Genomic DNA, 16,673 nt, shown 5'->3' with positions numbered 1-16,673 from the left:
GGCATACAAGGCCAACTTTTAAACGTAGCTCATGTACACTCACATCATACTTGAATGACTGGAAACTTTCATTTAAATGTTTTGTAAACTCAATGTATTATAAATGTACTCTCACATTTTTGTAAATGATGTGTTTTTATTTTGACTGTCAGTAATCCGTAGCTCACACACACATATATTTTCGATGTAAATGTAAATAATTTCGTATGCTAAAGCCACTTTTGTAGTCTAATATATGTCTATGAAGTAAATTTGAATGATTTGTGTTCCTTGTCATTCATAGATTATGTAAATTACTATAAATTCGTGTTATATTTAGCCTCTATATACCTCTCATTATTAAAACTGTATACAATATATTTGGCCAATGTTTCATCACTCTGATTGTGACTTATAACACTTGCGATTATACACCTGTTTGCTCCAGCCACAACTATAATGATGTATTTATTACTGACGATATCAAGACACACAACGTTCGTAAGTACTTGGGTAACTGCTTCGTGAGTTTGGCCCCAGGCTACCAGGCCCCCCCCAAGTGTGTGTGTGTGTGTGTGTGTGTGTGTGTGTGTGTGTGTGTGTGTGTGTGTGTGTGTGTGTGTGTGTGTGTGTGTGTGTGTGTGTGTGTGTGTGTGTGTGTGTGTGTGTGTGCGTGCGTTACCGTAGTGGCAGACATGTCTTCGTTTGACTGGCCACAAGTCAATGCTTTACCAATTTTTCTGCGTTAGAGATGTTTATATGCCCCTCTAGCTCGCGTGGCTCACTTGTCTGGTAACTCTTTGTAACTTGATACAACACAGCAGTGAAGCCCGGAGCTCACACCAGGAGGTGGAGCTCACTCAAGGAGGTGGAGCTCACACGAAAGTACGAGCTCCTTCCTCCTCGCATCCTTCATCTTGGGCTGATCTTACCCCTGGAGTGCTGGGCGCCGCCGGTGTCTGTCCTAGTTATATAGTTTTATTGTCTTATCAAGGCGCCTCCGAGGGTTCTTAAGGCGCTCATCCTGGGAATATTACAAATAAATAAACCCGAGCTCCGAGGCTTAGGGTGTGTGTGTGTGTGTGTGTGTGTGTGTGTGTGTGTGTGTGTGTGTGTGTGTGTGTGTGTGTGTGCGCGCGCGCGCTGGGGTCTTTAGCTGTATGTGCTTGCGGGTAGGGCGGCTTCTTAGCTCTTGGGCCCCATGTCTTTCGAGGAAATTGTTATTATACACAATTTCCAAGACTTTTTGTCGTATCTATTACCAAATGTGGTTTGATTGGGCTTCATCAACAGCATCAACTGCGATGCTTATTGGCTGTGAGGCGAGGACGTAGCCCACTGTGCTCTTAAGCTCTTTAAGGTATCGTCATATAGTTGCTAAGCTAAGCACTTCTGATAAGAAAGCAGAGGTGCAACAGGTACTCTGAGAGAGAGAACTCTATCAACATCAGAGGCCCGAGACTGTTCAACACGCTTCCACTACACATAAGGGACATAACTGGCCGACCCCTCACAGTGTTCAAGAGAGAACTGGATAAACACCTCCATAGATGCTCAGTCTGCGAGCAGCCGCGTCCGACAACCTGGTTGATCAGTTCAGCAACGAGGAGGCCTGGTCGAGGACCGGGCCGCGGGGACGCTGAGCCCCGAAATCATCTCAAGGTAACCTCAAGGTAAGGTAGTTCATTTATCTTTTGTATCACAGGTAGAGTACAGGAAAAGGTACATATATTTAAAGATCAGAATGTAGTATACATATTTCAGGGATACAAGTACTGTATCATTGACAAACGAATTTAAAGCATCGCCCCATATGGTGATGGGGGGGGGGGTCCGAGAGCACGGTCAAGTTAATGTCTTGGTTAAACATTCAATGATCAAGAGGCTGCCATAATGAAGGTGCGGGCCGCTCCAAGCAACAGCCTGGTGGACCAAACTCTCACAAGTCGAGCCTGGCCTCAGGCCCGGCTTGGGGAGTAGAAGAATTCCCAGAACCCCATCAACCAGGCATCAAGCAAGCAGAAAGCTTTAAAACGTCTTATTCAGACAAACAACAAATTTTAAATTTAAATTTAAATTTTGCCCCGAGGGGCGAGTTTATTGGGCAGCGCCACTCATCTTGTGAGTGGACACACCGCCATAGTGACAGTATTGGGCAGCGCCACTCATCTTGTGAGTGGACACACCGCCATAGTGACAGTATTGGGCAGCGCCACTCATCTTGTGAGTGGACACACCGCCATAGTGACAGTATTGGGCAGCGTCACTCATCTTGTGAGTGGACACACCGCCATAGTGACAGTATTGGGCAGCGCCACTCATCTTGTGAGTGGACACACCGCCATAGTGACAGTATTGGGCAGCGCCACTCATCTTGTGAGTGGACACACCGCCATAGTGACAGTATTGGGCAGCGTCACTCATCTTGTGAGTGGACACACCGCCATAGCAGCATGTACAACACTCCCCAATAGGAAGAATCCAAAACAACAAATCTCACATGAAATTGTGAAAGTTTAGAAGAGAGTGAAGATTTTAATCGGCATTTTCATTGTCCATCACTAAAAAACGTTTTAGGTGTCGAATACAATGTGTTCCGCCGGAACCTCCCAAAGGGAGAGGCTTCCACTTCTGGCAGGAGCCGTGGTACATAGCTTAGTTGACCTCCTGAGAGTGGAGAAAGTGTCAAGAGTATGGAACGCTGTCGCCGCTAGAATAAGATTACACCGAAAACATCTTTGGTACTGGAGCTTGACCGTCGATCCCATGCATTGGGGTCGTGTGGAAGGGGAAGGGGGGGGGGGAGCGAGAGGGGGGGGGGGCGTCTGCGACACAGCCACCCTTGTGAGCGGGAAATAATATTTTACAGAGTAAAAACGTGACACGTTTTTACACAGAAAACAGAAAGACACACAGACACAGACACAGAAAAAATACCTAGTGGCTAATTTTGCTGGTAATGATAAGGTTACCTCTTGCCTTAAGGCTACATTACCTTGAATGTGCTTTGCCTTGAGGTTACCCTTGAACAACCGTGTCTGAATATGTGTACCAATTCAGACCCAAGTTCTGAAATATCCACAGCCAAACTGTGCAATATACACATTATGTTGACCAGACCACACACTAGAAAGTGAAGGGACGACGACGTTTCGGTCCCGCCTGGACCATTCTCAAGTCGATTGTGATTGAAACATATTTCAGCCACGTTATTGTGACTCCTCGTCTGCATACACATTATCTGCCCTAGCGGCGGCGCTGACGAGGGGAAGTTACCTTGAGGTTACCTTGAGGTGATTCCGGGGCTCAGCGACCCCGCGGCCCGGTCGTCGACCAGGCCTCCTCGTTGCTGGACTGGTCAACCAGCAACGGGAGGATACAGAGATGGGGTGCACAATCAAATTAGCGCAGCTGGCGGCCACAATCTGCGAGATCAAAAGGGATCATCAGGCCGAGGAAGTGGCTAAGGGGAGGCTGGTATCGCGAATATATGGTCTGGAGGGGGGGGGGCTGGTTTTCACCGTATTTGATTATCAGCTGTCACTACAGACAGACAGACGGACGGACGGACGGGAGCTAGACGGTGCATATATGATGTAGAAGGGGAAAAATTGAGGGAATGCAAGAGTTCCGTCCTTTCTATCTTTTTCCATTGCATCATTCTCTCTCTCTGTTCCATCTCTTCCCAGTCCTTCCTTTCCATCCGTCCCACATTCCATCTCTTCCCCTCCCACCACCACCACCCTCTCTTCTCCACCTTCCTCTCTCTGGAGACCCACATATACTACCCTCCCCGTAAACCCGCTTACACCCCGTCGCCTCTCACAAGACAGTGCCCGTACCCCTCACATAACTCACATACTGTCCGCCATAATTCGACAAGTTTCATATACCTCTACCTTTCATTCATCCCCCCCTACCCCCGACCACCACCAAAAAAATGGTTGAAGTCGGCACGGTGTGAAGAGAGCGAGCAGGGAGGTGGGGAGAGTGGGGGGAGAGCCAGTAGGGAAGGGGAAGAGTGGGGGAGAGCGAGCAGGGAGGGGGAGAGAGTGGGGGGAGAGCGGCCCCAAGGAGACGGGCTGGAAACTCTCCGACCATCAACTCACTCAAATTTTACCAACGCTTAAATGGCGTCAATTGTGTCGACAAAAATGGGTTGAAAATGGCCAAGTGGTGCGATGGTGGTAGTGGTGGGGGATGGGGTGGCGGTGGTGGTAGTGGGGGCGGTGGTGGTGGTTGTGGGTGGTGGGGTCGTGAAGGTGGCTGTGTTATGGGTTTTGTGGTTTGAGGGGTTGATTGGGGGGGGGGGTTTAAGGGGTACCTGGTTGATACCTGGTTGATGGGGTTCTGGGAGTTCTTCTACTCCCCAAGCCTGGCCCGAGGCCAGGCTTGACTTGTGAGACTTTGGTCCACCACCAGGGTGATATTACTTAATAGTTACCTAGCAGGTATGACGAGGAGTGAGCTCTAGCTCTTCGTACCCACCTTTCTTGTCTCGTACTGTTGCGTTCTTTTCAGCTTCCCTGACGTACGAGTTCTTTATCTCGAGAGAGAGATCAAATAATATATACATCGACGATACTGGAGGGCCAGATCCCAAATTTGCACAGTGGAATAACAACATACTGGAGCGAAAGATACGGAAGGAAATGCAGAATAGAACCAGTGAAGAGTAGAGGTGCCATAGGCACAATCAGAGAACAGTGTCTGAACATCAGAGGTCCACAGCTGTTCAACACCCTCCCAGCAACCATTAGAAACATTGCCGGAACAAAGGTGGATATATTCAAGAGGCACTTAGATAAGTTCTTGCAAGAAGTGCCGGACTAACCAGGCTGTTTTAGTGGATATGTGAGCCTGCGGGCCGCTTCAAACAACAGCCTGTTGGACCAAGTTAAGTAGAGTCTGGCCCGGGCCGGGCTCGGGGAGTAGAACTCCCGAAGCCCTCTCCAGGTATGGTCCAGGTATCTGTCCTGGGAGTTGTAGACGGAAGTGGCTTCCTATTGTATTCCACTTTATGACCACTCGTACAAGGAACGAGTCATGTGTCGACAACCCGTTCTCGCACTTTCTTATAGTCAATATTGACTTATTAAATACGTGCATATGTGACATACTAATTTATTGTAAATATTTTAGTTTACCTTGAAAAGCTTCATAGAAAACACCGACCTTACTTTACCTTCTTAGTATGTTAAGATAATCATCTTATTGCTTCGTAATTACAATTATTACTTAACCTGTACCTATAATTGGTTAAGTAATAATTGTATTGTAATAATATTGATTTATCTTGATCACTCTTGAAGCATATTCTCACCTCTACCACCTTGAGGTTACCTTGAGGCGCTTCCGGGGCTTAGCGTCCCCGCGGCCCGGTCGTCGACCAGGCCTCCTGGTTGCCGGACTGATCAACCAGGCTGTTGGACGCGGCTGCTCGCAGCCTGACGTACGAGTCACAGCCTGGTTGATCAGGTATCCAAAGGTACCACCTCCTCTCCTCCCCATATCTCCCACTCCGCCGTTCATAGGAGTGGGAGACACCGTTGGAATATTCTCCAGGTGGCGTCAAGGAGCATCACCCTCAATTGGGTTATACTATAAAATCCTGCTTTGGTCAGCTTGACCCGGAGGTCTCTCTCTCCGCCCCAGGTGATCCCCAGGACCCCGGGGGGAGCCCAGTTACGCCTTGTCTAATTTGGCAGGTAGTGTGATTGGTCATGGCTGGCGCTGTGTGGTGGTGGTCAGTGGTACTCTCTCTCACACCACCTTGCACACATACACATACCAGACCAGGGGTCTGTTAGCTGAGTGGACAGCGCGCATGACTCGTAATTCTGTGGCCTCTGGTGACCACTGAATTACTCAGTGTAATTCTGGTGTTTATTCACCTATTCCTATCTGTGTGTACTGGAGTATTCACCTGTATTTGTTCTTGCGGAGGTTGAGCTCTGCTATTTCGGCCCGCCTCTCAACTGTCAATCAACTGTAACTAACTACTAACTAATGTCCCCTCCCCCCCCCCACACGTGTGTGTGTGTGTGTGTGTGTGCTTCAAAGCACTCATAATGTACTCTCAGCAACGGAGATGAGATATGTGTGGTCACAAAAGCTTGGCCTTGTCCTCGTCACCTATTTAATGCCAGTGATGATCTTCCTCCCTACAAGACCCCGGACCACGTGACCAGTTCACTGGAAGTATATTAAATGGTTAGCCAATCAATTATCTTTTGGAGAGGTGCAAAAAGTTGCCTATTTAGGCAGTCCAAACGAGCGTGTATTCCCTCGTTAATGGAGTTTTTGTTTTGTTTGTTTTTTGGGAGTAACGAGGAAGGAGAGGCATAGGTGAAGGGAAGTATAGAAGTGGGAAATACAGTGAGAGGTATGATAGCAGGCGGCGGGCTGTCCGCCTTGCTGACACGATGTGTGGGTGTTGGCAGCTAAGCTAAGCTGGCTCCCTCTTGTCAGGGAGCTGTGAGTGTGTGAGAGGTTCTTCACATGTGTTTCACCATATGTGGATGTCTATAGATGAATACTGTGTAGCATTCATATATACACACTCCGATGCTTCCACACATGTTGTGCTGTTTAAGGCTCTTTATTATTATTATTTATCGAGTTATTCATACATACACCTATACATATATACCCGAATACATATGCATAAACACAACTATACACATACACACATACATACTCAATTTTTCCAATTATTGGGAGAAGAATGTCTGGTCAGTATTTCATCTGGGAATTATATACTGTAGGGCGGGGTTTTCATCTAGTAAATCGCGGCTCTTGGGCCACCAGCTGTGGGAGCGGGGCGTCTCATCTTGGAGTAACCTTTCTAACATTGGGTCCTCTAACATTTCGATGGTGTTCCACACCCTGATGGCTTGGTGCTGCAGTCTGGCGGTGGGGTTGGTTAATGGAGGTGGGGTTGGTACTAGGTGGGGTGGGTAAGGTATAGGGGAAGGAGGTGGGTTGTGGTGGGCAAAGAAGGGGAAGGAAGTGGGTTGTGGTGGGGAGAGAGGGAGGGTGGTGGAGGGCGGGCCTCATCCAATGATAGTGTGTCTATGCAAATTGGAGCTCATTTCATAATCCGGAATTAAGGCGTAAAATTAAATTGGATGTATGTTTGAAGACCGTCTTTTGAGGCGCTTCTGCCCGAGTTATCCTGCCTTGGTGGTGACTTTGGAGGGTTAAGAGGTTCCTGCCCCCCTCTCCCACTTCGTCCCTCCCCCCTCCCTCTCCTTCCGAGGCTTCGTCCCTTCCCCTCCCTGGCGAAGGGGGGGGGGTCTCCTTCTCTCTACCCCAACCCAGTCTCCTGAAATATGGCAAGGGGATACATCCTCTTGATTGTTCCAAAGGATTCAAAGGTTCCAAGGATTGTTCCAAAGGATTCAAAGGTTCCAAGGATTGTTCCAAAGGATTCAAAGGTTCCAAGGATTGTTCCAAAGTACCAATGTAGAACCACCAAAAAGCTGCAAAGGATACCTGATCAACCAGGCTGTGACTCCTGCCTGCCTGCCTACCTACCTGCCTGCCTGCCTGTCTGTCTGCCTGCCTGCCTGCCTGCCTGCCTGCCTGCCTGCCTGCCTGCCTGCCTGCTTCCTTGCCTGCCTGCCTACCTGCCTGCCTGCCTGCCTGCTTCCTTGCCTGCCTGCCTACCTGCCTGCCTGCCTGCCTGCTTCCTTGCCTGCCTGCCTACCTGCCTGCCTGCCTGCCTGCTTCCTTGCCTGCCTGCCTGCCTGCCTGCCTACCTACCTACCTACCTGCCTGCCTGCCTGCCTGTCTGCCAGCCTACACACATGTGCAGATATGACCCCCGGCAATATATGCAAAGGTTGTGCCGGTGATGGTTACATTTGAGCCAGCATCCATTCATATTAACAGAGGCAGTATGGCCGGGGCTTGCAGTATATTTGCAACAATGCCGCCCTTAACGTCACACACTCACGCTTTGTACCTAGTATTGCCCACCTCCCATTATTTACTGTTGCTCTGCACGGCAGTTAGCCTCATCCACTTTTTGGGGGGAATTTTTTTGTTGAGTTTTAAAAAAGTGATAACAGGAGCTTGCGAGCCTTGTTAGCAGGCTTAGAGGTGCCCCCCACTCTTTCCGTAGCTCTCATTGAGCCTTACCTTAGTATAGTTCCCATCTGGTACCCAAGAGTTAGGGTGAGTCTCTTGTGGTGTCCAAGAGTTAGGGTGAGTCTCTTGTGGTACCCAAGAGTTAATGTGAGTCTCTTGTGGTGTCCAAGAGTTAGGGCGAGTCTCTTGTGGTACCCAAGAGTTAATGTGAGTCTCTTGTGGTGCCCAAGAGTTAGTGTGAGTCTCTTGTGGTGCCCAAGAGTTAGTGTGAGCCTCTTCTGGTACCCAAGAGTTAGTGTGAGTCTCTTGTGGTACCCAAGAGTTAGTGTGAGTCTCTTGTGGTGCCCAAGAGTTAGTGTGAGCCTCTTCTGGTACCCAAGAGTTAGTGTGAGTCTCTTGTGGTACCCAAGAGTTAGTGTGAGTCTCTTCTGGTGCCCAAGAGTTAGTGTGAGTCTCTTGTGGTGTCCAAGAGTTAGGGTGAGCCTCTATTGGTGTGGGAAAGTTAGTGTGAAGAGTTCCAGTCACCAGTAGCGTGATGACTGGAGGTCCGTGAATGGCTCACAATCACAATTTATATCAACTGCCGTCTGGACAAATATTGCAAGACCAATGTTGTGTCCGCTGTTGTAAACTGGGGCAGCCTCTGGGACGAATATGACACGATTTCGCGGAATTGGGTCCATTTTTTCTAGGCAAGGGAAGGGGGGGGGGGGTGTCGACGTTAAGCTAGTGGAGTGGAGTTTACAGCTTTAAATGGGTAACATTGGGGGGATATAAAATGGGGGTGGGTTATAAAATTCAATATCTTGTTACCATGTATATAATACGGGGAAGAATTGTTGTTGCTATACTGTACTGGTAAATAGTTCAGACACCTATTTTTAACAGCGCTGCCACTACCCTATTCGTAGCCAGGAGACGTCTTAATAGACTTGAATTAAACCACTACTGGTGAAACATTAAACTCATCTGGTACTGAACTGTTAACTTTGCTAGGAGGCACTAACTTTACTTTATGTTCCAGTTAATATAAACTGGGTAAACTTTTATCTTATATTCGAAAGATTATAATCGAACTTCCAAAACAGAGATATTGAACCGGGAGCAAATATCATTGCCTCTTTACTTCACATATCTATTTACCAACTGCACTCCTAACAAGTTTCAGACTTCACCTGGCTTTCCTCCCTAACCTATCACTGCAGTCCATCACTGCAGGGTGTTGCACATACCCAACATGTATGAATATACATCGCCACGTACTATACTCACTAACACAAATAAGCTGAGACACAGGGGGGGGGAAGATTTGGATTGTACACAAGTAACACTGAACATTGACAGTTGTTAAATGACACCCTCATGGTAACCTAACACTGACATCAGACCACTCAGCTCACCCAGATCCAGCGATACTGCCACCCACCAGGGTCACAGGTACCCAGTGAACCCCAGCCTGTAGCGAGTGACGTCATGTCACTCCAAGCGGAAGCAGCTTCACCGCTGCTTCTGGACCGCTCCAAGCAACAGCCTGGTGGACCAAACTCTCACAAGTCAAGCCTGGCCTCGGGCCGGGCTTGGAGAGTAGAAGAACTCCCAGAACCCCATCAATCAGGTGTCAAGCAGGTGTACCACCTCTGGTTGCGTGTGCAGGGACCTGAGTCAGGACAGTCTGAAGGGGCTGAGTCAATCTGAAGTCGCCTGACAGCTGAGTGGATAGCATTTCTGATTCATAGTCCTGAGGTTCCGAGTTCGATTCCCGGTAGAGGCGGAAACAAATGGACAGAGTTTCTTTCATCCGGATCCTTCTGTTCACCTAGCAGTAAATAGGTACCTGGGCGTTAGACAGCTGCTACGGGCTGTTTCCTGGGGATGTGTAACCAAAAAGGAGGCCTGGTTGAGGACCGGGCCGCGGGGACGCTAAGCCCCTAAATCATCTCAAGATAACCTCAAGATAAGATGATACATAACATAAGCAGTTTACTAACAAAACAAAAGCATTTCAATCAAAATTATTTTGCATTTGATCGTTTGGTAACATTTTGTACTTATGATGTGTTGCGCTACATTATGATCAGTATATTAACCATAATTAGTTTTTACTGTTTACAATAAATTCCAGATTTTGTCCTGAAATTTGGGGAAGAATAAAAATGTATAAAAACAATGTTTTTTTTTCTCCAAAATATGTAGAGGTGTGTATATTGTGCTTTGTGTCATAAAATCATTAATTTACACAAACGCTTACGAAGCCTTGTTAATTAAATTCACGATCACTAATATTACTTCTGATGTAAATAACGTATTATTTAGTTTACAATTATTTATATAAATATGGAGCCATTTTAAGTTTAAAAGTGTCATTTTTGTTATAATAAACTAAGTAGGAGAAGTCTTGAAGTGGACTGCGTAGTGTGGGGGAGTTCCTTGTGGTTCTCCTTAGTGCAGCGACGTTGTCGGAGTACCAAGATATCTTCAGGAGTTTTAGGACGTCCTAGGGATACCAAGACACCTCTAAGAGCATGACAACGTACTCGAGCATGCCAAGACCTTTACACGACCCAAGACAGACCAATGCTGCGCCTTGACCACCCGAAGACCGCTTCTAAACTTAAAAAAAACCAAGTTACGACCTCATCGGAACTGCTATCACGCCCTTAGGAATGTGATGACACCCTCTGAATTTATAAGATTCCCCCAGGAGCGCCACGGCGCCTTGAGACCCGCCAGAACTCCCCCAGGAGCGCCACGGCGCCTTGAGACCCGCCAGAACTCCCCCAGGAGCGCCACGGCGCCTTGAGACCCGCCAGGACTCCCCCAGGAGCGCCACGGCGCCTTGAGACCCGCCAGGACTCCCCCAGGAGCGCCACGGTGCCTTGAGACCCGCCAGGACTCCCCCAGGAACGCCACGGTGCCGTGAGACCCGTCAGAACTCCCCCAGGCGCGCCACGGCGCCTTGAGACCCGTCAGGACTCCCCCAGGCGCGCCACGGCGCCTTGAGAAGCATCAGGACTCCCCCAGGAGCGCCACGGTGCCTTGAGACCCGCCAGGACTCCCCCAGGCGCGCCACGGCTCCAATATCGGTGGCCGCGGGGGAGGTGGGGGCATTAGGGCCGTGTTTAGAGGCGTCTCAACAGCACCATTCTTGTGAGCTGTGAGGACTTGGCCGCCCGCACTAACGGCTGCTCCTGCGATCTGCATATTGGAAAATGACCATTGGTGGCTTTCCCGGGGGTGAAAGGGGGGAGGGGGCGGTAGGGGCCGTGGTTAAGCTCCCTCGTCTCCTGACCCTACTGTCCCCCCCCTCACCCCCTGACCACTCTCCCTTACCTGACCCCTGCCTCTGTCCCTGCTACACATATCCCTTCTCCGCTGGAGACGACTTGAAGTCTGAAGACGCCAAGAAATACAAGACTATCCGATAACGATGTGTACACGAAGATTGGAAGACGGGTGGACGGGGGTTAGAGGACCAGGAGAGACTACCTCACCGTCTCTTCCTCCTCTGTCCCAGGATGATCACCCATATCGGTGTTCACCTAGAGTCGCTTCATGCAGGTCGGCGTTCAATCCCCGACCGTCCAAGTGGTTGGGCACCATTCCTTCCCCCCGTCCCATCCCAAATCCTTATTCTGAACCCTTCCAAGTGCTATAAAGTCGTAATGGCTTGGCGCAATTCCCTGATAATGATTTATCTCCCATCTTCTCGTCTGTCATCAGGTGTGAAAGGTACAAAGGGGAATGTAACAAAGATGTCTTGATGTACTAGGTCTGTGGCTCCCTGTAGGTCGCCCCAAGCGAAAAGCTTTTTGAGCCAAGTTCTCACCAGAGAAGAACTCCCAGACCCACTCCAGGTATACTACTCATATATATAGATGACTGGCATTAGGTAGGCACAGCGACGGCCTGTCATCCTGCTGGCTGGCGTTCGATTCCCGATGGCCCAAGTGGTTGGGTACAGTTCCCTCGTCTCATCCTTATACCCCACCTCCTATCCTCTCACCCCATCTCCTATCTTCAATATCCCTTCCATTTATCTATATCAATGAAATAGAATCAAGGCTGAAATGAAAATTGGATGTGTTCCCCGCAGACTGTGCAAGCTACTGATCACATGGCCCAATCCTCTGCTCTTCAAGCAATCGAAAACTTCTCTTGGAAGATCGACAGCAAGAACCTAATACTCCCAATTATAAATGACCTAATTGATGCACAGAGTAAAGGGTCTCGAATCTCCTTTGTATGGATACCCTCACACATAAATATAACCCATCATAATGAGACAGACATTGCAGCCAAACTAGCGTGTAACAAGTTTGAAGTTGAATTAGATCTAGGTATCCCCATCTCTGCTGTCAAAACTGTATTGGTCCAAACATTCAGATCTGATAGGAAAAAACTTACTGACTCCCAACGACCTGAAAGTACTAGTATAAAAAGCTATGATTTGTTCAGATCTGAAACCTACATCTATGGACAGCACAAAACGTCCACTAGACTGTGCGACACAGTGGTTGCAAGGATCAGGTTGGGTTACCGTTACCTGTGGCAGGTGGCTGCAGGTGACGGGTCTCCCAATCCTGAGCACTCCAGTTGCAAACTCTGTGAGCAGGAACTACGGCATGATCTCCCGCACTACATCACTGAATGCCCAGTTATTAGACCTTTCAGACCAGTTGGCATGAGGTACCTGGAGCTTTGCAATTACTTTATTCACTCTCGTATTCTTGAAGATATCCTCACAGTATACCCAAAATTTGCCAGTGCAGGCTATTAAACACATGGCCCTGTATGACTAACCATCCTGCGAGATGGGGACTTGTATTACCACTGCTACCTTATTCAATCTTGTGTTGTTGATATCCTCAAAATGCATCCGGAGTCTGCCAGTGCAGACCGCTTATCACATGTCTCTGTATGACTAACCATCCTGTGTGATGGGGATTTTATAGCATCACCTAGTTAGCTTTTTTTTGACACACTGTACTCCACTTCATATAGTCTAGGGTAGCTGCACTAATGCAGATGTACCTCATAACTTAATAAAAAAAAAAAAAAAAAGGCCCAATCCTGAGCACTCTAGGTGCTACTAACTCTGTGAGCAGGAACTGCGGCATGATCTCCCACACTACATCACTGAATGCCCAGTTATCAGACCATTCAGACCAGTTGGCATGAGGTACCTGGAGCTTTGTAATTACTTTATTCACTCTCGTGTTCTTGAAGATATCCTCATATTGCACCCAAAATTTGTCAGTGCAGGCTACTGAACGTATGGCCCTGTATGACTAACCATCCTGCGAGATGGGGACTTTTAGTATCACGTAGCTGCTTCTTGACACACTCTGTACTACCCTTCATATAATATAGGGTAGCTACACAAAGGCACATGTACCTAAATGTGTTAGTAAAGAAAAAAAAAAGTTTACCCACGCATTGTACCTAAATGTGTTAATAAAAAATAATTACCCGCGCATTTTCATGGTTTACTCGAAAATGGTGGACGTTAATTCATTCAGGTAAACGTATTACTCTTCTGAGTGAGAGAGAGAGAGAGAGAGAGAGAGAGAGAGAGAGAGAGAGAGAGAGAGAGAGAGAGAGAGAGAGAGAGAGAGAGAGAGAGATTTATGGAAGAGGGGGGGGGGAGAATGGTGGCGAGATGGGGAATTAGGAGAGGAGAGGAGAGGAGAGGGGGGAGATAGGGCAAGAGAGGAGGATGAGAGATTGAGAGAGAGAGAGTAGGAAGGGGGAGGTGGAGTAGTGAAACCCGGGCACCGCCGGGTCCCCTACCTAATGTTATACATAGTCATACTGCTTCCTCGCGATAATCACCTCACCGACCTGGCATCTCCCTGACCCACCACGTCTCAGGACCTACATGTACCAGCATATGCTACAATGTTTGTGTATAAATCTTTGCAATGTTTATGTATAAAACATCTGCATTTTGATCGGGATTATACCTGGATTGTACCTAGATGGGGTTCTAAGAGTTCTTCTACTCCCAAATCCCGGCCCGGGGTCAGGCTTGACTTGTGAGTGCTTGGTCCACCAGGCTGTTGCTTGGAGCGGCCCGCAGGCCCACATACCCACCACAGCCCGGTTGGTCCGGCACTTCTTGAAGAGAACTATCAAGTTTTCTCTTGAAGGCGTATAGGATCTAAATCTGTTGCTTGTGTGGTTCTATGTTGTAGTGGTTACGAGAGTGTCTCGCTCCTCACAAGCATCTTTGATCTGCCACTGTAAGTATGTACCTAGGTAGTGGAGATAGAACCTGGGCAGTGGGGGGGAGGATAAGGGCTGGTGTGGGAGGCTGGGTGAGGGAGAGAGAGGGGAGAGATCATGGGAAGAATAAGGTAGGGTGGATGATGGTGGGGTGAGGGGAGAAAGAGGAGGTAAATGTTAAATTGTTGTCCAGTTTCCCCTCTCCCAACTGTGGGGTAATTGAGGGCGGAGAGTGAGGCGGCCGGAGGGGCGCCAAGCCTGAGGGGAACACTGTGATGCTCCAGTCTTGAAGACCTTCCTCCTCCCGGGCCAGGTTCATACTCCTTCTTGTGGGAGTAAAGATGAGGGGAAAGGCTCGGGTGAAGGAAAAAGTTGTAGACATGTGGAGTAGATTGTGTGTCGTTTTATGTCTCTCTTTCTCTCTGGGAGTTTTTTGGTGTGTGTTTTATCATGGAATTATGTATGGTGGGGCTTGGTTAGCCTCCAGTAGATCCAGGCACTTGGGCCACCACCTCTGGGAGTGGGGCGTCTCGGGTCATCGAATCGTCGTCGAATCGAATCAGTGTTGCGTGGAGCATTCTGACTTTTCCATCGTCTTGCACACCCTGATGCGTTGCTGTCTTGCAACTGGCCAGATGCTCAATGCTGTTTTGCAACTCCTCACATTACCTAATTTTTCTTCTTTTCACTGCTTGTCGTTTTTGCGTTTATTTTCTTTGACACGTAATGGAGGGACGTGGAGATGCAGGCAGACTATAGTCTCTCGTGCTGCAAGTGTAGTTATGTGTTTGTACCAGGCTCATGGAACACTTTCCCGTTACAGTAATGTTTAGTCCCTGCATGAGTGATCGTCCTACGAGGTCGGGACTTCAGTGTCACTTCACTTGACACAAGCTGTGTAGCCCTTTATATAGTCTGTAGTACCTGTAGAAATGTAGATGATGTGTTGCCTGGATTGTACCTGGATGAAGTTCTGGGAGTTCTTTTACTCCCTAAGCAGAAAGTGAACTAATGTGCCATGGAATGGGCTCGAATGCTAGAATGTAAGGAAGGTTTGTAGAGTGCAGAAGAGTTGTTTAAAGAGTGCCATGAACTAAGAGTACCAGGGATGGACTGTGAAGGCACTAGCGAATGTGCAAGTGCATTAGGGGTATGCTAGAGCGCCGGGGAGTGCTCAATAGAGCCAAGGAGCGGGGTAGTGCTTTAGCCAAGGGGTTGGCTGAAACACTTAGAAGTGCACTAGTAAGTCAGTGAGTTTATAACACGTCTTAAAGTGGCTTCACTCAGATGTTTCCGGTGTCTTCACCGGAAATGAGAGAGAGAGAGAGGGGGGGGGGGGGCAAGTTGCCTGTGCTGGGTCTGGCCATGGATGGGGCCCACGTGGGCACTGGGCAGGAGGCGGGGATGGGCAGAGGGCACGGGGCAGGGAGGAGCAAGGGGCATCCATCAGCGAGGCTTGAGGGACAATCCCATCATTACAGCAGTGTAGTCCCTTCGGCTCCCCCATGATCACCCGCTGGCCACGGTGGCAGCTCCGCACACACACACACACACACACACACACACACACACACACACACACACACACACACACACACACACACACACACACGAACGGACGGTCCGTAAGATTGCTTCTGAACTGAAGGTATTGCAAGGCCCGCCACAGCCACCCGGAGCTAAAAGTAAACATCAGCCCTAGAACTGCAGTAGCAATAGTTGTAGCAGTAATAACCATCAAAATAGTAGTAGTAGTAGTAGTGGTAGTGGTAGTAGTGCATGCTAAAGTGGCCCTTAGTAATAAAGTATAATACCAATCATTTTGTGAGAATAATAGAACATTAGCAGGAGAATGATAACATCTTATGTAATTACGGCCGACAGAATGGTGAATGACGTATGCTGTTATTTGCAAATCCCTGTCTGGGGCGCCCTCCCCTGGAGGGGGAGGGGGGGGCGGGGAGTCCCTAGGGGCCAGGGACAGGGGGGGAGGGAGGGGGGGTCCCTGGGTGTGACGTTGGTGCCATGCCTTGTAATCCCTCGCTAATTGGGCCTTGTTGCTGTGCTAATTGGTGTGTGTGTGTGTGTGTGTGTGTGTGTGTGTGTGTGTGTGTGTGTGTGTGTGTGTGTGTGTGTGTGTGTGCGTGTGTGTGTGCGCTATTTATTCCCGCGGAATCGAGCTATTAGCTCTTGGACCCCGCCTTTTTAACCGATCTATTTGTTCTCTTATATCTACATATATTTCTCTCTAAAACACACACACACACACACCTCGTGGGTGGGGCCTGGTAGCCTGGTAGATAGCGCGCAGGACTCGTAATTCTGTGGCGCGGGTTCGATTCCCGCACGAGGCAGGAACAAATGGGCAAAGTTTC

General features: G+C 48.7%; 1 protein-coding gene across 1 annotated transcript in view; it reads left to right on the top strand.

Annotated features, from left to right (window-relative positions):
- Window positions 1-16,673, top strand: part of LOC123756747 (uncharacterized) — a 222,161-nt gene that overhangs the window by 111,026 nt on the left and 94,462 nt on the right. The window lies entirely within an intron of this gene.

This window comes from Procambarus clarkii, chromosome 26, assembly GCF_040958095.1.
Source record: "Procambarus clarkii isolate CNS0578487 chromosome 26, FALCON_Pclarkii_2.0, whole genome shotgun sequence".
Lineage (NCBI taxonomy): Eukaryota > Metazoa > Arthropoda > Malacostraca > Decapoda > Cambaridae > Procambarus > Procambarus clarkii.
Note: the sequence above shows the minus strand (reverse complement) of the source record. Positions and strands in the feature narration are given on the sequence as shown.